Genomic DNA, 24,725 nt, shown 5'->3' with positions numbered 1-24,725 from the left:
AGCAGTCTCAACCTCTAACACCTGTCTCCACTGAACTATCCATGCACTGAGTTAACTGATGTATTCTTTAGTTGCTTTATGAGTTAATAATTAGTGAATTAATTAATAATTAATTCACATCACTCATCACTAGTGTATTCTGCAGTTAGACTAAATACAACTAGTTCAACCAAGTCAAACTGAACACAACTCCATCAACTCCTCAATCAACTCCACCAAACTCAATCACTTGAGTTCTAACTGAAGTCCATCATGCAATAGCTCAACTGACCCATAAGAAAAGCGTATTTCCTTCTGACAGCTTCATGTGCCACATCCGTAGCTCGAACTGAAGTGCTCCAAGAGGATAAGATAATGTTTATAATCCAAATATTATTATGAGCTAATAATATTTGACTGTTCTATTTTTAGCCTGGCAGTCTAAAAATAGACTCCGCCCATATGTCTAAAAATAGAAGTCCATCTATTTTAACCAACATGACCAATCATCCACAAATAGCATCCTGCAACTCATAGACCATGATCCATATGTCTAAAAATAGACATAGTCTAAAAATCTCGGGCAACAAATCTTGCCTTGTACTTCTCCACACTCCCGTCAGCAGCCTGCTTCACTTTGTAGATCCATCTCGAACCCACCAATGATTTCCCTTCCAGTCTTGGGACAATCTCCCATGCACTTTTTCTGACAATCGAATCATACTCTTCCACCATGGCATCTACCCATGCGGGATCCTCCATAGCTTCCTCGAAGGAGGATGGCTCAGTCACAACACATTTTCTCACAAGAGCCATTTATCCAGTGTACCGATTAGGTGACTGTCTCTGTCTGCGTTGGCCTGTAGGTGGTCCTACAACCTTCTCTGCATCTTGAGCCAGTCGCTCAGCTTTTGTAGTGCGCTTTTGCCCTTTGATGGTTGGCGCTGCATGAGTGGTCTCTTCCACTCGATGAACTTCATCTTTTGGCTAATCCACATGCTGAAGCTCATCCTTAGGAACTAATAGCTCATCATCTGCATGCAAGTGTGGCTCCCTCTCAAGCCAACACTTCATGGCTTTCTCCTCCTGAAATTTGATATCCCGTCGCACAACAGTCTTGCGACTGTCTGGCAAATACACACGATAGTTGTGGGGCATATCAGTGTACCCCACAAATATCCCAACCTCTGCGGTCGGCTCCAGCTTCTTCCTGGCATCCTTCGTCACATGCATGTAAACGTTAGAACCAAAAATCCTCAAATGAGAAAGACTAGGCCTCTTACCATAATAAGCCTCCTCGGGTGTACTCATGCCAAGTATCCTGTGAGGACAACGATTTTTCACATATACTGCAGTATTGCATGCTTCCGCCCACAAGTGAAGGGGTATGCCCTGATCATGCAACATCACCCGTGCAGCACCCACGATCATTTTGTTCTTTTGCTCAGCAACCCCGTTCTGCTGTGGGTTATGGGGAGCTATGAACTCTCTTCGAATCCCTTCTGCATTGCAAAAGTCCTTGAACTCGCCAGAGATGAATTCACGACCATTGTCGCTCCTAAGAGCCTTCACCTTCTTCCCCGATTCGTTCTCGACCAGTGCTTTGAACTCACAGAACTTTGAGTACGTCTCGCTCTTCTTCTACATGAAGAAGATCCAACACTTCCAAGATAAATCATCAAAAAAGATCACATAATACCTGTGCTTTGCTGTCAAAGCTACTGAGAAAGGTCCACACACGTCTGTGTGAATTCTCTCAAGGATTGTCATGGCGCGACTATCCTTATCGTGAAAGGTGCCTTTCACAAATTTTCCAAAAGTACACCCCTTGCACTGATCTGACTGCGCAAGAGTGCCTTTAGGAAGCCCAGTAGTAATCTGCTACAGTATCTTCAAGGCTCCATGGTGAAGGTGGCCCAATCTCTTGTGCCACAGCTCGCCATCATCCCGGCTCACCAATCCTTCTGCCCTGCATGCCATTGCTGCGCAGCCATCTACATGAAACTGATAAAGGTTCCTAACTCAAACCCCTATCTTCCGAGTTTCTCCAGTTGTCTTACTGCGCAGGAAAGCCTTTCCCTCGCTGAAAACAACATCATATCCCTTGTCTTCTAACATCACCATCGAGATAAGATTCTTCTTCAATCCTGGAACATGCATCACTTCCTTGAATACGAAGGGTTTACCAAACTCCCTCTCAAAGGAAATGGTACCGATACCGGTCGCACTGTATCTACCATCATCGCCCATCTCGATGTGCACTCCAAGATCTTTCTCATCCAGATCAGAAAACAAATCTCGATCTCTTGTCATGTGAAAAGACGCACCACTGTCCAAGAACGATACCAATCCCATCACACTTGATACCAAGCATGCGATCAACGAAAAATCAAGGTCAAACTGCGAGGCTAAGGCCTTTCCTGCTGTAGATCCATCAGCTTGCTTATTTTTCTTCTTCTGCGGACAATTTGTGGCATAGTGTCCGTGCTGGTGACAATGAAAGCACTTCACCTTGGACATGTCCTGCTTCTTGCCTTTCGCATCAGAATGAGAAGCTTTCTTGTTCTTCCCCTTCTTTGCTTTGGCAGCTAGAGCACAATTTTCTTCATCAGGTGCCTTTGATGAAGATCCGTCCCTGGTATTCCGCCTGATCTCCTCTTGCACAAGATCTGACCAAAGTCTCTCCCATCCTGCCAATTTCTCCCGACCATTGACAGAGTCATGATAGGAATGAAAATTTTTCGGAAGACCAAGGAGAGCCAAGCTCACCAAGTCCTCATCATTGACAGTCACCCCCACACTTCCCAGCTCATCCCTGCATTGAGTGAACTTCGTGAGATACTTGGGCATACTGTCTCCTTTCTCACACTTAATGTTTCTAAGTTTATCCTTGAGCACCAACTTCCTCTGGTTGCTCTTACTTTGGAATAGATCTGTCAACGCTTTCCACATCAAGTATGGAGAAGCCTTTCCATGCAGGCTGGACACAATGTGATCCTTCACGCCCTCCAATAGAATCCTTCGACACTTTGCTGTCTTCTTTTGCCAAACCTCAACATGAGCAGCATCAATAGGCTTTGGGACCTCAACCTCTATGAACTCCTTCAGCCCATTGTCATCTAACAGCGCCTCCATCTTGTCTTTCCATGCAATATAATTAGAGCTGCCCTCAAGAGCATACTCCAATCGCAATCCGTTGAAAGACATTTCAACTTTGACACCCAGAAAACACTGCTACAAATTCGAATTCCACTAGCTCAAAACTCAACCACTTCTGATCTAAAATTCGTGAGAACAAATTATTTCTCGTACAAAGATTGACTGTATGGGCTTTTACCGGATATCTCACCTTCCAAAGGAAGGATGAATCCAGAGGCTACCTGGCCCGATTACAGACTTTTCCTGAAGAAATAAAATGTAAACACTTTCTGAATAATAGATCTGATGATCAAATCTGCTCTGATACCATGTAGAAATTTTGAATAATATGACACTTATTCACAGATATTATCCCGATTATACACTATTGCGGAATGCATGCATAATACATAACCTCCTCTACGTTGATCATCAATTTTGCAGAATTAAAAACAATGAAACATCAATCGCATGCGCACATTAACATAGTATGTTATCTGGGGAAAGCATACAACTGGCAACCCCACACTATCTGTATATTATAATGATAGAGAACATGTAACAATACATAGTACAATACTCCTCACAAGTACTCAGTACTATCTCCACCTGCTACACACAAACTAGCTCAGATCTGAATCAAGTCACAGGTTCAAATCTCCTTCATTGTCTGCCTGCCTCTACTGCGCAATCCAAAGCAAGAATAGGAATGATCCAAGCTCGTTTTCCTTGGCTTGTACTACGCAATCCTCATTAGCAATCTCCATCAATGCATGTGCAAATCTCATGCAGAACTATAGTGACAACTGATAGCAGTCTCAACCTCTAACACCTGTCTCCACTGAACTGTCCATGCACTGAGTTAACTAATGTATTCTTTAGTTGCTTTATGAGTTAATAGTTAGTGAATTAATTAATAATTAATTCACACCACTCATCACTAGTGTATTCTGCAATTAGACTAAATACAACTAGTTCAACCAAGTCAAACTGAACACAACTCCATCAACTCCTCAATCAACTCCACCAAACTCAATCACTTGAGTTCTAATTGAATTCCATCATGCAATAGCTCAACTGACCCATAAGAAAAGCGTATTTCCTTCTGACAGTTGCATGTGCCACATCTGTAGCTCGAACTGAAGTGCTCCAAGAGGATAAGATAATGTTTATAGTCCAAATATTATTATGAGCTAATAATATTTGACTGTTCTATTTTTAGCCTGGCAGTCTAAAAATAGACTCCGCCCATATGTATAAAAATAGAAGTCCATCTATTTTTACCAACATGACCAATCATCCACAAATAGCATCCTGCAACTCATAGACCATGATCCATATGTCTAAAAATAGACATAGTCTAAAAATAGACTTTGCGCCAAAAATAGCTTGCGAGCCCACTTAGTGAAGGCGACTTCCTTTCCACTAAGCTCCATCATCTTGTTGCATTCTCAACACAATGCCCACATTTATCAGGTACATTAAACACAACTCCTAAAAGATACTATCATCCAATTATGTCCATGTAAAGACATCTTTTTAAGCTTAGATAATCAAAATTCAAAAATTGACAGATTATAAAACATATATGTATTTTCATCATCCTCCCAAGGCCACTAAACCTAGTCACTACCAATGAAAACAAATAAATAAAATAATTATAAAATAATTTTGTAATCCCCCTGCCAAAACACTGACCTTCCCATAAAACGAATGTCTATTTCGATCGTATCAAGGGGCACTTAATGAATAACTAAACTAGGTCATATGTGAGTTAATTCACAACAAAAAGCTGAAGCTTGAACTTATTTTCTTCACCTATGAAAGACAATTTTTAACAAATGGTTTCCAAAAAGAAGAATATATAGTTCCCTTCCAACACAACAACGAACATAACAACAAGTGTTCGAGTAGCTTTCCATTATACTATTGCACCTTCTGATTAACCGTAACAGTTATTCCATTTTCTAGATTTATGCTATTAACCTGATGGCTGAAAATTGTGGAAGATAATGCCCATCACCAATTCTTGAAAAGAACCTGAATAGTAAATTCAACTGAATAATATAAAATACTTGAAATCAAATAAAACGGAAGAAATTTTTTTGAGTGACATGAGGTCTACAATACATGACAATTTACAAGACTTCAACTGATAGAAAAATATTAATTAATAAAAGAGAGGTAGTAGATACATAAATTTCCATCTTAAGTGACAAATCAGGCCTTAAGAAGGTGGTAGTTCAGTTGGTTCACTAGACCCCTTGACAGACTGATTAATGGGAGAAAAGGAATCATCATAATATCGTGGCAAGTTGGAATATGTAGTTGAGTTTCCTGCTGAACTAAATGGCACCCCTGAAGGCTCATATGCATTTGGAGGTTTAACATTGTGAAATTGTTCAAAATCACAGGATAGATGACTAGTTGCAGTTGAACTTTGTATATTCTTTTTCCCTTCAGCTAATTGAACCTTTTCTTTAGTTTTCATACCAACATCCTCAATGGCCTTTGTAACCTTGTTGAAGGCACCAGTCACCCATGCTACAGAAGTGAACACATATTTGTTCTTCATGAGGGTAGAACCTGCATTATTGACCTTTTGTTCAGCTACAACAAATGCTGATTTTGTTTTCTTTGATACTTGAAATTTTTTATCCACTGATCTTACTTTCTCATTTATAACACTTGTTCCAGTAGTAATCTTTTCAGTGAAACTGATTTTCTTATCAAAATTTGTCACCTTAGCATAAACATTTTCCGTGAAGCCATGCTTCTCATCAAATGCCTTGGAGTTGTTCATAACATCCTTTCCTATAATAAACCCTTTCGCAAGCATGTCTGTCACAACATCTTGATTCTTGTTTATAGCAGTACCACCTTCTTTCATTGGGCTGCCATCAGACTTTAAAAATGTGAAAAAAACTTTGTACTATCTAAAAAACAAAATTTGGCAAGAAAACACATACACAAAAACATTAAGACTCACATTTTAAACCACATTTCAAATTTATTCAACTTATAAAATTTTGTTCCTAGTACAAATTTGATTTTATGGCAAGCCTTAACGTAATTTATGAAAAATACAGATTTTATGGATGGGAAGGCACAAACAGATTAAATGATAAACTAATTTAATGTTGATACAGATAGCTCTTATCCATCCATAACCGCTATATATGCTATAGGTGGCTCCGGGTTTGAAAAAGGAGATAACATATAGTTCAACTATGCCACAACTGAGTAAGCCCTTGTTGTTCGGTTGATCAGCTATTGGCACTGTCAGGATTATCATAATCAGGTTGGTATACCAGTGTTTGGATTGAGTAGCTTCAGGCATATTCCTAGAAATGGGAGTGATGCAAAATTTGTAATGGAGAAAGATGGAGGAATTTGATATGACCTTAGGTAACTATTTTTTTGCCAAATTGAATAACTCAACCTCAACATGTGATCCGTTGTGGAGGAAATGGGTATGTCGTTCCCACCATTTTGATTGCCATTATATTCAAATACCATTTGTTTCCCTACTCCGAATCCAGCCATTGGATTGATTTGCGATGTAGCTTCTCCTGTAAATGCAACTTTATGGCAAACAAAATAAGGATGGAAACTTCTCTATTTTAAATCAGATAAGAAAATTGTATGACCAATAGGGTTCCACATATATGGAAAGAGAGGAGGTTGGAATATTTTGTAGTACTGATAGAAAAATGGATGTTGCAGTGCTTGTATCGCTTTGGGTCTTCTCTTCAGATCCCTCCACAAAAAACTGTTAATGATATCAATGGCCCTTGGATCCAAACTCTCCTTAGGAAAGTGCAATAGGAACTGTAGACGCATTTCCTCAAAACAAAAGTTCAACAAATCATCCTCAATGTGTATGTGTAGCGCTAAACCCACTCGCAAAATAATCTTATGCGCGCTCTCATACAACAAAACGTTGTAGGTCTTAATGCTTAACAACAAAAAAATTCAACAGGAAATATACCCTTCTAGAGCATAGCTTATAAATTCAATTTTTTTTTTCTAGAAATTCAAGATAAATAATGGCCAAGGTTGATAAAGCAGCCAACCTGAAAATGATGCTTGTTCCTTGGATTCTAAGGTCCTTGCATCGCTTTTACTCTGTAGGAAACTTTGACGCTCCAAAGCCCAAAATTGCCAAGAATCTTTGAGAGATCGAACAAGCCATGAAAATTACCAAACTAAGAGAGTCAATCCCCTTTCATTCATCTAAAAATGCTACAGTGTGAATATACAACTTCTGGGAGGCTTAGGTTTTCACAAAAACCTCAACAACACACAGGGCACCTTATGAGCCCATTTTCATTACACTGCTGACACCTAATGAAAAGATCCTGACCTTCCTCTTCTGTAAAAATATTGGCCTCCCTTATGCTTCTCTCACTAGTATAAAATGGTGAAATTAGTGACTAGGTGACTAAAAACGTTAGTCACCACAACTTTTCCAAGTGAAATACTACCAAAAATTAGCAATATTAAGAGACACAACTAAAAATGACTAACATAAATGACTAATTTAGTCCCGAGTTAAAATATATGAAAAGCTAATAAGTAATACTACTAAAAATGACTAACGTGAATGACTAATTTAGTCTAGGAACAAAAATATGACTACCTAAAGGAAACTACAATAATATGAATTAGTCGTTTATGTTAGTCATTTTAATTGCATCACTTCAACAATCTAAACCTACAAGTCATAGGGGATTCAAAGGTTGTTTTAAATTCATGAAAGGTTATACTTCCTTGTACACTTCTTTATTGGATAAAAAGGATTATTAAAATTATGGAGCTTATTAGAATCTTTAGGGTCATATAATTTGATCACATTCACAGGGAATTAAATTCAAAGGTTGACAAATTATCGAAAAGGGGAGTGGGCCAACACCTCCTTTTGCAACACGACATGACCACCTATATATGTTGCAACAACCTTGCCAACTTATTTAGTTGGTTGCACATATATTTCACATTTCTTCTTCGTCTTGCAAAGTGGTAGTGCTAAGGAGAGGGTATGAACTTTGATCAAAGAATGTTCACTTAGTACCACTACCAAATTTCCTTCGTGCAACTTGTCAAATGTCTTAAGTTTGCTTCACAACTTCTCATGGTGCTTAAATTACTTTTCTAAATCTCTAATTGAGACTACAACCCTCCAACATATCTAACTATTCAAACTCTTCAACCTTTGTTAGAGTCTTCTTAGACATGCACTCATACTTGAAGCAGAACCTAACACTAGCATCCCATGTGCATGCTCATTCCCTATTTTAATCCTTCATTGAAACCGCATTATCATACTACGTAAAAGGAAATCTTCACGTCTTAAGGAAAAACACCTACTTTTCTTATAACAACCTAAACTATGCGAATGACTAGGAGAGAACTACATTTTCTCAAGATGAAAACATAGGGTCTTACAACCCCATTGGCCAACAAGTTGTCTTACAACCCCATTGGCCAAAAAGTTGAATATATTTAACCTAAAGAAACATGTGTACTCTACTCCTTCCAAATTTGAAATATGAATTTTAATAAACTAACACTTGTTTTTAACTATTAAATCTATTTATTATATACTCTATTTTATTTTTACTCACTTAATATGCAAGAACACCTAAATGTTTTCAATACAACTAGGCTAAAAAACACTTGTTTCCTTCCAACATCTCACATTTTACCTCCATAAACTTTAATAACAAAATCAATACATAAAAACATAACCTTAAAATTAAATTATTTTTATTTTTATTATTATAATAAATACCACCTAATATTTCAACCAAAAACATGTAAAATCCTATTAGTTTCTCAAATACAACTAAAATATGTAAAAGTGCAAATAAAATATTATATCTATTTTTTGAACATTGGAAAATTTAACACTTTAAAAAATTTAAACATTAATTTTGTTTTACAATACCCCTCCCAACCACAAACTTTTCACTGAGCGGGAAAATGACATCCCAACAAACTTTTCATAATATCGGAAAATGACATCTGAGAGAATTGTGAATTATGGTTTTACTACTAGCGGACCCAATATCAAAAGCCACCATCGAATCTTCAGTGCATTGATGGCGACAGACCCAATATCAAATGCTACAATCAAATCTTCAGTCCATTGCGACAGATGCAATATCGAATGCCACCATCGAATCTTCATGGACAAGAAGTGATTCTAGTGGAGGATACTGAGGGGATTTGTTCATACTGTACTTTAGCATCTGGACCTAGCTAGCTAGATATCTCTGTCTGCTAGCCTCAGGTATCTCTCTTCTCCACATCATGGCTGCAGGTAAACATTGTTCACTTTTTTTCTAAACTACCATCCAAGTCAAACTACCATCAGAACAAGAAATTACAACGAACCCTGTGTAGAGGAGCGCGATTTTTGGCCTCGGAAATTGGTGATGGAGTTTGGTCCAAGAATGATATGGGCATGTTTGTTGTATGCAGTTTGATCCAAAGTTCAAGTCACGTGATCAACTCTAAGAGAGTCTCAGTTCTATCGTCCAACTTACAGAGACTGTGTTTAGTGCCAAATAACTAAACTTCTAGAGCTCTGTAGAGAAATAAGGCAACTCTATAGGGTTTTCCAGAGCTAGGAACCATTATCATTCAAAAACTCAGAGACATATATTCTTGTTGTCGTTGGCAATATCCATCTTCCTGAAGCAACTTTCCTCTTCTCGATATATTCAAAACCTGGTGAGTCATTCCCAACTTTAAGTTCATCTTTAAAAGCATGAGACTACCATTCTAGTACATATTAGAGTTTGATTTATACTATAAAAACTATCCCATTCTTGCTTTGAGACATGAAGCCGCAGATAAATACCAAATATCACTTTTGTACATTCCATTTGGAGCCCAATCTAACACTCCAAACTATTTTTCTATGGAAACCAAATCCAAAAAACTGAAATTGTCATCACATTGTGATCCCATATGGGTTGAATCCTCCTCTCTCTGATAAAATCCTCAAGCTTGTTGAATCCATTGCTAGCCTCTTCCTAGAAGAGTGAAAGTAGATCGGCCCCTACCTATGGGATAAGTTGAGGGTGCTTTGCATTCAGATGTTGTCAATGGAGGTTGCTGCAGTGATCCCTTAGGCGAGTCCAGCCTTTGGTGCAGCGAAAGCTGAGGAAACACATGTGAGGATTTCCCTTTTGGTTGGGCTCCATTCCTCTTCATTTGGAAGGGCCTTCATGCCATTCCCAAGCTTTCCAAAGATGATATGGAAGATTTTCTATCGATGCTAAGTGCATGCCGATTAGACAAACATACATATATATATAGTGCTCCATTGTAGGTGTGATATGATAATGTTCTCTCATGCAGTAAAAATATTTAGAGTCTTCATCAACTAAATTTGCATGGCTACATGTAGATAAAACACTAAGGTCACATGATTCGGGTTCATCCCATAATGGTTCAGACCTTGAAGCGACAAAACTAACTAACAATGTATGTACCTTTCACCCATAAATTCGCTATTCCTTTTTTGAATTCAACATTGCATGGTGTGATGAGTGCATAATTTTCAAAGCAGAGATCTAGTCAAAATCAGTTAGATTAAACTTCTTGTGTGAGTTCTAAGCAACGTATATAGCCCATCTCAGAAGTCGCCTTGGCAACCAACGTTCCATTCCTAGCCCTCTGTATTGAATTTTAATTTGGGAGGAAGTCTTGTTGGTAACAAATGTTCCATTCCTAACGCCTAGAGGGATCAAATATCTCAACGTGCAAACGTTTCCTCAAGTTTTGAACCCAAAAAAGAGGTTTACACCTGGAGAGATTTGTGTTGTAAGCATTAATCTCAACTACTGCAGTTAATAAACTAACAACAACCATACTTGCCTAGTCGATTTTTGCAGGTTGAAAATTTTGTTTGTAGGCTTAAGGACAAAAGTTCTGAGCAGGAGTACGAGTTCTCCAGTCCGCAACACACATCAGATAATTAAATTCAAATGAGTATTTAATACATAGTTAGTAAATATGTATGGGCAAGAATTCACTCCACAACTATTACTTGTAGTTCGCAACCTCTGCAAGTTCAAAAAATCATTTATTATGTAAAATTTCCCATACTGTGTCTTAATGTCTTGTTTAGTCATGCATTAATGCGTCAAAAATGTATGTTTTGATATATATCTATGTAAAAGTCTTTTTGTTTGTAAGTTTGAGAGGTAGAGAGGGGAAAATGTGGAGAAAATAATGGTGGGCGCGCGAAAAAAACAATTACTGGATTTTACTGTGTGTTACTCCGCGGCCCCTGGTGAAGCCTAAATTGCAGTAAAAACTGTTGTTTTACTTGGAGTTGTAGCCTCCATTTATCATGGGAATGTAATTTCCTATGTTTTGATATCATAATCTAAAGTTTGGTTTGTTGCGATATGGAAATTGCAGTAAAAATTGTTGTTTTACTTGGAGTTGTAGCCTCCATTTATCATGCGAATGTAATTTCCTATGTTTTGATATCATAATCTAAAGTTTGGTTTGTTGCGATATGGATTTAAACTTTAACGTATAGTTTTACTGCAACCACTCTATTTTACTCTGTTATACCATGAGTCATTTTCTATGTTTTTAAGCTTTTGTCTTGTTGTGATTTGCTTGCTACAAATGGAGATTTTACCTATGCAACTGATTTGTTGAGGTAGACTCCTCTCCTTTGCCCCATGTAAAATTATTAACATGGTATCAGAGCCAAGTTAACCTCTATTAGTGTAAAAACAAGTGTTTTTACTAGGAGTACAAATTGTTTTGAAGGCAGCATCAAACACAAGCTTGACTAACCCTCAGATACCTCAATTTAATGGGAAAAATTCTGATTATTGGGCTATAAAAATGAAGGCCCTATTTTATTCTCAAGACATTTGGGATTTGGTGGAGAATGGGTTTCAAGAACCAGCAGATGCAGCAGCATACAATGCCTTGACACAACCAAAAAGGGATTTGTTGAGGGACAATAGGAAGAAGGATGCAAAATCCCTCTTCTACATCTTTCAAGTAGTTCATGAAAGTATTTTCCCAAGGATTGCAGTAGCAACAAAGTCCAAGAAAGCATGGGACACCCTCCAGACAACCTACCAAGGCATGGAAAAAGTGAAGACAACAAAGCTACAAATGTTGAGGAGAGACTTTGAGACAATTTATATGAAAGAGTCTGAGAATGTAGACTCATTTTTTACACATGTAATTGGACTAGCTACTCAAATCAGGTCTCATGGTGAGACACTTGAGGAAAGGAGAATAGTTGAGAAAATTTTGAGAAGTTTGCTAGCAAGGTTTGATGCCATTGTTGTGGCCATAGAAGAGACAAAGGATCTCTCACAGTTTTCAGTGGATCCTACATGCATCATTGATTTCTCATGAGCATAGACTGAATAGAGCGTCAAGCTCCTCATTGGAGCATGCCTTCAAGACACAAGTTTCATTTGCTCAAGGTCGAGGACGAGGAAGATCATATGCTAGAGGAAGAGGAAGAAGCCCACACAAAGGTGGAAGAGGCAGCCCTTCAAACTCAAGTGGAAGGGGCAGCAATCAAAATTCAAGTCAAGGCCCAAGTCAAAATCAAGCACAAGGTTAGAGGTATGATAAATCTCAAGTCCAATGTCATTACTATAAGAAGTATGGTCATTATGCAAATGAATGTAGAAAGAAGCAATATGACACAAGTAACAAACCAAGTGAAAATTTCACAAAGGAAAATCAGAACCAAGATAGCATGTTTTTAGCTTGTAATGTAGCACAAGAAAAACAAAGTGATGTATGGTTTCTAGATTCAGGGTGCAGCAACCACATGATAGGGAACATTGAAATGTTTTCCAATTTAGATGAAAGTGTGAAATTTGAAGTGACATTAGGGACTGATAGAAAATTCTTTGTCATGGGAAAGGAAGAGTCAATATTCTAAGAAAGAAGGGGGAGAAGAAGTACATTTCAAATGTTTATTTTTTCCCTAGTTTGAAGCATAACCTCATAAGCATTGGATAACTCATGCAAAAGGGCTACAATGTCTTTTTCAAAAATGATGAGTGCACAATTTTGGATAAGCCTCCAAGCAGACAATTGATTGCAAAAGTTCAGATGAAAAGCAATAGAATGTTTCCCCTAAAGATAAAATCAGATTTGAAGGAAGAATGTGCACAAGCACAACTATCAATGAATTCATAAGAAGATGAAAGAAAAGTTGCAACTGTCACACAAGTAAACTTTCAAGCATAGGTCAAAGATGAAAATTGGCTATGTCATTTGAGATTTGGTCATCTCAACTTTGAAGGTTCGAATTTGCTGCATAGGAAAGACATGGTAAAGGGGTTGTCACTCATAGAAAAATTGGATAGCCTATGTGAAGGATGCATCTTGGGCAAACAACATAGAGAGACATTTACAGTAGGAAAGTCAATAAGGGCAAAGGCATCTTTGAAGATTGTCCATTTAGATTTGTGTGGACGAATGCAGACACCATCAATTGGTGGTAGTTACTATTTCTTGACCTTCATAGATGGCTACAGAAGGAAGACATGGGTTTACTTCCTAAAACATAAAAGTGAAGTGTTTGAATGCTTTCGCCAATACAAATATCTTTTTGAGAAGCAGTGTGGACACTACATCAAAGTCTTGAGGACTGATAGAGGTGGTGAATACATCTCAAATGACTTCCTTCATTTTTGTAGGGAGCATGCAATTCACAAGAAATTTACAAGAAAGTATACAACTCAATAAAATGGTGTCACGGAAAGGAAGAATAGGATCATTACGGAAATGACAAGGAGTATGTTGAAGGAAAATCATTTTCCAAATGATTACTGGGTTGAAGCTGTTGCTTGTGCAACATATATCATGAATACGGTGTCCAACCAAAAGCGTCAAGAACGTGGTTTCTGAAGAGGCATGGAGTGGAATAAATCATGGTGTCATTCACATGAGATTGTTTGGGTGTGTGGCATATGCACATGTCCCAAATGAGTTGAGGAAGAAGTTGGACAACAAGGGGGAGAAATTCATATTTGTTGGATATAGTGATGAATCCAAGGCATACAAGCTCTACAATCCATCAACCAAGAAGGTCATAATCAGCAGAGATGTGTAGTTCATAGAAGAGGAAGCATGGGATGGAAGTTTAGAGAAGACAATCAATGTGAAAGCATGTATACCACATGAAGACAAAGAGGAATTGACAACAACAAGCAATTCCTCAACAATGGATCCCTCTACTCCTATTGAAGCACAACAAAGTAAGCATCAAGTAACACCATCAACAAATAGCATGACAACGTCACACAGTCAAGCAAGTTCTTCTCCAAGCATGCCGCAAAGACCCACAATGTCATCTACTTCAAGCGCAACACCAAGTGATATGTCAAGCCCATCTTCCGCAAGCATAAGAAGACCAAAATTCAGAAATTTAAATGAAATTTATGAGCAAGATGAAGTTGATAGTAGTGTTGGTCTGAATTCCTTATTTGCATTATTTTGTCATGTAGATGACCCAATCCATTTTGAGGATGCAGTAAAAGAAGAAAAATGGGTTGTGGCAATGGAGGAAGAAATAAAAGCAATAGAAAAGAATGACACATGGGAGTTAGTGAACCTTCCACAAGGAAAAGAAGTCATTGGAGTGAAGTGGGTTTATAAGACCAAGAGCAACGTTGAGGGGAAGATTGAAAGGCATAAAGCAAGGCTAGTTGTCAAAGGATATAAGCAGCAACATGGAAGACATGCTGAGAAATTTGCGCTAGTCGCAAGGATGGAGATAGTGTATATAGTCGTGTCGATTGTCATGCAACATAAATGGAAAGTGTATCAAATAGATCTAAAATGAGCGTTTTTGAATGTAGTGCTAAAAGAGGAAGTATATGTTGCGCATCCACCTAGTTATGAGGTAGAAGGCCAAGAAGACAAGGTGTATAGGTTGAGGAAACCTCTTTATGGGATGAAGCAAGCACTGCATGCATGGTATAGTAGGATAGATGCTTGAAACCTCTTTATGGGATGAAGCAAGCACTGCATGCATGGTATAGTAGGATAGATGCTTACTTGTTGGACAATGCCTTCAACAAATGTGACAGTGAGCCTACTCTCTACATTAAACAGAGTGATGGTAAGCTTGTAATTGTTGTTTTATATGTAGATGATTTGATTTTTACAGACAGTGATGATTTCCTCATCGCTGATTTCAAAGAAGTCATGAAAAGTGAATTTGAAATGACTGACTTGGGGCTGTTAAGATAGTTTGTGGGCATAGAAGTGAAGCAAATAGAAAATGGTATTTTTCTTTCCCAAGCAAAGTATGTAGCAAACATTTTGGAGAGGTTTAATTTGCCGAATAGCAAGCCCACACCAATTCCAATTGCCATGGGGTTGAAGTTGAGCAAAGAAGATTGCAATAGCAATGTGAATCCGAAATTATACAAAAGTATGGTGGCCAGCTTGATGTATTTGACCGCCACTAGGCGGGATATAATGTATGCAGTAAGCTTGGTGTCGAGGTTCATGGAGACACCTAAGGAGACACATTGGCAAGCAACCAAAAGGATTCTAAGGTATGTCAATGGGACAAAGGAGTATGATATTTTGTACACCGCAACAAATGGTTTTAGGCTAGCTGGTTACACCGACAGTGATTGGGCAAGGAGTGTCGATGACAGAAAGAGCATGTCAGGATATGTTTTTCATTTGGGTTCTGGAGCCATTTCATTGGTCTCCAAGAAGAAACTAATAATGTCATTGTTAATAGCAAAAGCTGAATATGTCGCCGCAACAACATCAGCATGTCAAGAAGTTTGGATGAGAAGGATGTTGAGGGATCTATGCCATGACCAAGAGGGAACAACAATTATTTTCTGTGACAACACTTCTGCAATTGCTATATCAAAGAACTATGTTTTTCACAAGAGGACTAAGCACATTGATGCTAAATAATAGAGAGTTGATTAAAAATGGAGAAATTGTGTTGTAGCACTTAAGTCACAACAATAATTTGCTGACATTTTCACAAAGCCATTGGCACGTGAAAATTTTGTTTATCTCAGAGTTTGATAATTGTCAATGACGACAATTGTGATTAAGGGGGAGTGTTGAAGTATTAATCTCAACTACTGCAGTTAATAAACTCACAGCAACCATACTTTCCCAGTCGATTTTTGCAGGTTGTGGGTTTTGTTTGCAAGCTGAAGGACAAAAGTTCTGAGCAGGAGTACGAGTTCTCCATTCTGCAACACACATCAGATAATTAAATTCAAAAATCACTTCGCAACTATTACTTGCATTCTACAACCTCTGCAAGTTCAGAAAATCATTTATTATGTAAAATCGCCCATACCGTGTCTTAATGTTTCGTTCAATCATGCATTAATGTGTCAAAAATGTATGTCTTGATATATATCTATGTAAAGTCTTTTTGTATGATTGAGGAGTTGAGAGGGTGTGTGTCTTAATGTTTTGTTCAATCATGCATTAATGTGTCAAAAATGTATGTTTTGATATATATCTATGTAAAAGTCTTTTTGTCTAGTGGAGAAGTTGAGAGGGTGTAAATCTGAGAGGTAGAGAGGAGAAAATCGTGGAGCAAATATTGGTGGGCCCCTGAAAACAACAAGTTATTGGGAGAGGAGAAAACTGTGGAGCAAATATTGGTGAGCACGCGAAAACAACAAGTTATTGGGTTCACTGTGTTTACTTGGAGCTGAGCCTCCATTTATCATGGGAATGTATTTTCCTATGTTTTGATATCATAATCTAAAGTTTGGTTTGTTGTGATATAGCTTTAAACTTTCACATCTAGTTTTACCACAACCACTCTATTTTACTCTGTTCTACCATGAGTCATTTTCTATATTTTTAAGCTTGTCCAATTGCGAGATAAATTTAGAGTTAAAATAAACTAATTTATCTACTAATTAATATTTTCATTGCTATTAAACTAACCTAACCCAAAAAAATAAAATGAAAATGTGATATTAAAAATGAGAAGGATGCGAAATTCGCATAGATAACCGGCCAACATGGGTACTTACAATCGACACCAAAAGTAGTTAAAAGGTTCAATGCGCCTGCTGCATCAGAACCCAAAAAAATAAAATGAAAATGTGATATTAAAAATGAGAAGGATGCGAAATTCGCATAGATAACCGGCCAACATGGGTACTTACAATCGACACCAAAAGTAGTTAAAAGGTTCAATGCGCCTGCTGCATCATTCATATTCTGTGTGCATATCACGGCAACGGTTAACCAGTCATACATAGGGTATTTAATGTCCGGGGATATGCTCGCAGTTTAGCTCGATAACACGCGAAAGCCCAAAAATTATTTAATGCCAAAACTTCTCGCTCCGATGTTATCGCGTTAACCTGCGTGCATATCCCCGGGTATTAAATACCCTATGTATGACTGGTTAGGCGTTGCCTCCATATCACTAGTTTTCACTTTCAACACATCTCAGTGGTAATGATGCCCATTTGTTAGCGGTGGCTTATCAGCGTGGTAGTTCACATGATGTTGACAACTTCACCTGGGTGTAGACAATAACCAACCATCCGCACATTGGAGATTTCAATCCACGTTACGTATAAAATAGAATTATTTTGGGAGTTGTCTATAATGCGACTTTTTGAGATTCCGGTGACGGAATCCGGCGGAAGAAATTGAGATGAAATCATGATTTGTTGCAGTTAAAATCGTTTTTTAACTGCATATTCGGATTCAGCACCCTGAAAAACCTCTGGGACGCTTTCATTGTGCAAAAACTAGTTATCAAACTTGGATTTCACTAAATTACTGCCGGATTTTCACCGGAAAAAATCGCCGGAAAGGCTTTCAAAAAGTCGCGTTAAAGACTACGGCATTATTTTGGAGCCACCAACTATATTCTATTGCAAAAATATGGAACCTGCCCACGGTATTAAAGAAATCTGTTCATTTAAAGAAAATGGAATCTATCAACAGTATTCATTTAAATAATAAGGGTGACTTTCCTATATAGACATAACAGTGGACCAAGCCAGTTGTTTTTGCTATTTATATCCAGTTAAAATTATACCGCGGACCGCAGCTGTTTTACACTTCCAAGGTGCAATTCTCGGACACAATCGTGAGTTGCTGTGCTTTTATTTCTTGCTCTGGCTCCACACCTCTTTCGCAACTGCGAAGGTACCGAGATCGAATCGCGCACGCTCGAAAGTCTGAATTGCGTTCAGCACTGTGAAGTGGCGACATAATCATATGGCAGCTCCTGCTGAGTTTACTCCATTGCTGGCGAAGCATAATAGAACAGAACAAGACAGGGGAGCGGTGATAAGCGAGGAAAAGAATAGGGCAATGATGGAGGTGAGCGAGTGCCTCTTTCTCAAGGAGCCGCTGGACGCGGCCACTCTACTGGTGCACATCCGGCAGAAGCGCAGGATGGAGTGTTTCCGCAGCAATGCAGAGAGATTTCTGGCAGTTGCCTTGCAGGGCACCGATCAATTCATGGATTGTTTTTCCTCTCCCTAACAAAGGAAGGGAGGAGGGAGCTGCCCAATCAAAGGAAATATGCGTTTACACAGTACAGGGCTAAGGGGTTTTTAATACTCTTACGCTTTATCATTACTACAAAATAAAGATTTTATCGAAAATTTGTAAATCCTAAAGTGTAGAGTATTTACAATAGTGTTGAAAAGATCTCTTTCGCGCAAGTATTTTTGGATATTTGCAAGAAGTTGTGAACTAAACAAATTTATGTGCAAAATACATAAACAGAACATTCCCATTCCTATTTTAGGCAATTAAGGTGTTCATAGATTTGAACCTCACTACTATTATCCAGATGAATTTACCCAATTTATTCATTAAATTTTAATATTTAAAGGCGTTTGAAAGAAAAAAAACAATCCACTCTGTTCAAAGTCACACTCACATGACAGATCCCATGCTATGCTCGTTTTTTCTTCGCACTAATTGTCTACTTATTTGAACACCATGCGATCACGATTGCAATTCACAGGAAAATAACTGCTCATGACCTTATTTTTCCCTTAATAAAAGAGCTCAAAGGTGAAATAGGCTTGTATGAAAAAATAAAGAACACATTCTACTGATTCCTCCTCTCCTTCTTTTCGAAGGGAAATCATCATCCCTGTTAGTGCACACTTTCGAGGAAAAAATATTGTCTCTCAGATGGCAACCTCTGCGTTTGATAACACTCTACTAGGCAGAAGCGTAGACATGAATCGCAATTATGCTCCTGTGTACAATCTTCCCCTTCAGCCAATTTCATTTATCTTACAAATCCCCCTTGAATGGACTCGCTGTCTTGCACAATGGGTTGAACTCGTTGAGGAAAGAACCATTGGTGGTTTAGAGGCCTGTGAAATTCGATATGCTAAAGCCTATCTAAAGGGTTGAAAAAATAATGATTGTATACTTGGTTCACTTTGGCCAAATAAATAAGAGCTGTGTCTTGGTGTTAGCTTTCCTAGTGAAAAGTTTCTAGGGTAAATATAGAGTTTCTATTATGTATTTTATTGCTATTTTATTTTAGTTTTAACATATGGCATGAGAGCTAGATTGACCTAGATTTTCCAATGAGAGTACTATTTTTGGCACATAAATAAAAGTTGTATAAATGTATGCATAAGAGTGAATCCACAAATTAGTTGCTTGGATATGGGAGGAGAGACTATATAACTGAAATATGAAAAATGGAACTAACTTCTTTTGTTGCATCCAAATATGTTTAGGGCAAAGCATAGATTTGTTGGGATGTGTAAAATGTCTTGAAAAGAGTAATGGGGAATTAATCTTTTTTCCTTTCTTGATCTACACATAAGTGAGATGAAATGTTCATGGTCATCCAAAAGTTTATGGAAATCTTGTTATGTGGTTTTGCTAATGAGAAAAGGGCCACCTAATTTTACTTGTGCTATTGGGATGACATCACTACTTTAATTTGGTTTATTTTATTTGAAGTTCATAAGATGGATAGTTTTGGGGTTATGGTTGAAAAAGTTAGTATTGCTATAGATGTAAATCTCAAAACACCTCTTGCGTAAGGAGGAAGCTAATCATGAGTTAGACGCCTAGAGTGAGAATAATGATTATGTTTCTATGTTTAGAAGCAAGGTTGAATAGTTTAGAAGGGATGATAGTATGCCCATTCATTTGTATGCATATTGAGGATATAGCTAAAATATTAGTAGACGACTATAAAATGAGTCATGATTATTGATTATTCGAATGAGATTGTTGGTGATGGGAAATACCCCATGTCGAGATTGGCAATGTTCAAAGAATGTAGATGCCAAATGTTGATATGCAAAATGAAGTAGTTGCATATGCATGCATGATGCTATTCTTTCATGTCTATTATGATAGAAATAGTTGAGAACCATATGCCTTAAGGCTTAGATACTTGAAATTGATGAAAATGGAACAGAGCTTGAAACATTGGTATGTAGTATAGTTGTTCAATATTGAATCTAGATAGTTAGAAAAACTCATGTAATGATAATTGAGAATCTAATAAAAAATCCTTCTTTGGAGATACTCATTGGTGGCTAATTAGAGTGAAACCCATTTGAGATGTTTATTCGCTACCCATAGAGGGAATTTTTGCTATGAATGCCTATTGTGGAAATACCTTAAATATGGTTTACAATTGACAAATATTTATATTGGGTTGCACATAAATAGAAGTGATGGTTCATGAGTATACGAACCATGGTGAATGATGGCTAGAAATGCATTAGATGAATTCTGTGGAGCATAAATTTTGTAATCTCATGGATGTATAGAAAAAAAAATAAAAAAATAGATAATGAGTGCTTGATTTGGTTCATTGTATTTGGAGTAAAGGGGATGCTAGTAAAGAAGTAGCTAGATGCTTCTTGCATCATTTGATTACGCATATAGTGATAAGATAAGTACTTGGTATATCTAATTGTATTTGGAGTAGGAGGGATGTTGGTAATGAAACTGGTTGATGATTCATAACTTCATGTGCTCATGCATATAATTGTAATTATTTTTGTTGAGTCGGATTTTATCACGTGTATGTAATGGGCATGTAGTTATAAGACCAATTTATGCACACATATTTTTGGTTTGATGGTTCACTAATGTAAAGTATAAATGTAGACTTAAGTGATAAGGGACATGTTGTATTCATGGAAGCCCAATTAAAAAACTTTGAGGAAGGTGCATGATTATCTCAAGTAAATTTAATAGGGGAATGTTGGGTTAATCTTGACTAGCTCATAGATAAGTTAACATAATTTTATTCAATCATTGATGGGTTTACCATTGGTTATTTATAGTTCCATGACATTGGGTAGCCCATGGTATTTGATGTTATGAAGCCTACCTTAATGCTTCAATAACTCCATTGTAACATGCCTCAAGTGGTTTGGAATTGGATGAATTTTCCAAATAATTATAAATATATATTTTGGTGCTAGTTTTCTTGGTTAAAGCTTTCTAGGGTAAATATTTGTTCTATGTGTTTATTTGTGTTTCTATTGTCTTTCTTGTTGCTATTTATTTCTCTTTATTTTAACAACTAAGAGAATACACTATAGTCTCTATCAATATCTCTAGGTTGTTAATCATTATCTAGGTTGAGGTATTGTTGACGGTGTTGGCTTCGCCAACATTCAAGGGAATCTCCTCGGTAAGAAGTCCCAACTAGACCTCTGACCGTTTGGAGTAAGAGTCCCAACGGTGGGTGGTAATGTAGTGCCTTGATCACGGTAGTGCGCAAAGGTAAGTATGATGACTTTGGTCGGAAGCAAGTGTGTGACCTTGCAGCGAGTCAAGTGAGTTGCATGGGGGTTCTAACAAATGGAGGGGAAAAGGAAGTGTGTCCCTTAGAATATTGTAATAGTACGTAGCTTGAAAGGAACACACAAGCAAAATGACATCACAAGATGAAATACGGAATAGTCCACACAACAAAGTGATGGGTTAATCCAACAACATGTCTTCAACCAGATTCATACCATTGCATAAAAAATAGTTCATAAGAAAATGTGTAAGTTAAACAACATACATTGCTAAAGCAACCAGAATAGTCCAACTACAATAACAACATATGCATGAAAACATGTTGGCTCATTTATTATTATTATAAGTGAAAGTTCCATCCACACATACACCATTGACAACCACTAGCCCCAATAGTGGAACATTACAGTCAAGAACACTTGCTCCTCCAAAGAAGTATACTTGCTCTATGCTGTGGAGAAGCCAAGGATCATCACAATACTCTCAAGCCTTCTCTAAACCTAAGCCTAGCCAAAATCTTGGCTCCCAAAAGCCTGTTCTATGAGTTATGAGGTTCTATTTATAACAAAGGGTGGGTGACCCTTGACATTCCCCTTGTGACTCTTTGACTACCCTCATGAATCTTCAATTTCTTTACAAATAACTCATTACATTACATAGTGACTATTCACATTCCACTAATGACACTTGGAATTTCACTTACAACATATTTACAAATAATATACATTTTCCATGTAACAAGCCTGGTGAAAAGTTCATGTAATAAACGTTAATGAAGGCAAAATAAGGCCACGGTTAAGGGACACTTATTCCAAGCTAAATGTTAGGCAAATATATACTAGTGGGCATCATTGGATGTGTGTTTTGGCCAAGGAAATTTGACAAAGGCATTAAAAGGAAAAAGGCATTTTTGGCACATTTATTTATGAAAATAAAGGAAATTAGGAGAAGAGTAAGGTGAAAGGTCACAGGTTACATGTGAGGAGGAAAATGAAGGAAATTAATGGAAAATGAAGAAATTAGAGGCCTAATTGAAAAAAAACACTTCTGAGGATCAGTTGGTAGGTTGCTCAATGTTAATCTTTTGTCAGTTATAGTTTGGAGCTCTCTCATTATTCTCTCTCTCTCTCACTCTTGGTCACTTAGATTTTTCTTGGAGCACTCTAGTTTGGAGCAAGGAAAGGAAAAGCAAGCAAAGGAAAGGAAAAGAAAGCAAGGATCAAGGAAAGGAAAGCAGGATCAAGCAGCTTCAACATGAATACTTGCATGTAAGATTTTGCATGTGTGATTTCCTAGCTAGTTTGGACATGCATGGCTTTGCATGTTGGTCTATGGTTCTCTTGCTGTCGAAGGCATGGTTTTTCCGGGTTATGAAAATGGTTTTCAGCCTAGTCTTTCCTTTTTCCAGATGCCATGGTATGTTGGGATGTTTATTTCAGTTTTTTAGCTTTGGTTTGCGGGATGAATTTCAGAATCTGAGGCGGAGGTGGTCTCAAGGTTCATTCTGAAAGGTCTAGGAATTCCTTGACCGGTTTTGGTGGGATACACAATAAATCTTGAGGGAGCGGTCTCGGTTTAGGGGCTAGTGATCCGATTTGGATTGCGATAAAGCCTGAGAGACAAGGAGACAGAAAATACCTCAAGGATACTGATGGATGCCAAATGGCATTCCAAGTTTGGTTCGGTTGTGATCGGAGCACTAGTTTTGGTGTGATCACGGTTTGATGAGGGTGGAGGTGGTTTAAGATCTGGATTCCCTTGGTTTTTCTTGTATTTTTTTTTTCTATGAGATCCCACATTCATGCTTGGAATATGGCATGGGGTTGACTAGCTAAAAGAGAGATTTGGTTCAGCCATGTCTATGGTTGGGTGGTAGGTGGAAATCCTGAACTTGTTCAGATTTGTCTATGATTAATAAAAGTTAAGTTCTCTTACTTTTGAATTGATTTATATGTGGATTTAATGACTTTCATATCTATGATATTTATATGGTTTTATACTGGTTATAAGCATGGTTGATGACTAGTTTATTTCATGGTTATTTCATATATTTACTTGTAACTATTAAATGGATGGATGCAAAACCTAATGGATGATGTAGTAGTTCATTGGAGAAGGAGGTGATCCTTCTGGTTATGCTTCATAAGTTGTTTTAGTCGTTTATGCTTTGTCTTGTATCCTAGACCTGTAGGTTGCATTGATGCCAAGTGTTTCACAAAATGTCAGTCCCTGTTGGGGATGCTCAAGCCTAGTCTTGAGGGTGATTTTTGATTGATCAACATTGTTATAATGTTTTTAGTGAATTCTGGAAGTTACAACAAGTTCTGGGTAGAGGCCATGATTCTAGGTTAGAAAAGTGGCTTAAATCTTGGGGTCACTGGCACAAAACTAGCAATTGTGTTCCATAGTCGCTGGCAGGCAGGCTTATGAGAGAGAATTTAGGTTTCTGGTCGCTCCCTTATGGATGAGAGCGACTATGGCCTAAGAGCTGCATAACCCTTATCCAACTCATCCTGAAGCATGCACAACATGGTCTTGACTACGCTAGGACCACCAATGTACTTCTGCATATTTTCTGCGCTCAGCTCCAAGTCATCGCTAGTGGCCTTTCACCTTAGCTGCTCCATGTACCTATCGATCTCTAGTCAAACTTGGTTCTTCTCCTTAGCTTCGGTGAGGGAATGAATTGAGGGATCTGCTGCATTCTCACCATGACATCCAAAATATTATACAACTATGCATATGAAGCCTGTATGCTATTGACGAACAGGGCGAGCTGCTCATAGTTTTGGATCCGCAGCCGGATATTT

The 24,725-nt window shown here is 37.8% G+C and overlaps 1 pseudogene; it reads right to left on the bottom strand.

Moving 5' to 3' along the window:
• Positions 1–5,090: 5,090 nt before the first annotated feature.
• LOC149261702 (uncharacterized) lies at positions 5,091–18,372 on the bottom strand (annotated as a pseudogene).
• Positions 18,373–24,725: the final 6,353 nt, after the last annotated feature.

The sequence above is a fragment of the Pinus tabuliformis genome, chromosome 6 (genome assembly GCF_031772625.1).
Source record: "Pinus tabuliformis cultivar Carrire ecotype Pingquan chromosome 6, CPIR1, whole genome shotgun sequence".
Lineage (NCBI taxonomy): Eukaryota > Viridiplantae > Streptophyta > Pinopsida > Pinales > Pinaceae > Pinus > Pinus tabuliformis.
This window is presented reverse-complemented; position numbering and strand designations above follow the sequence as displayed.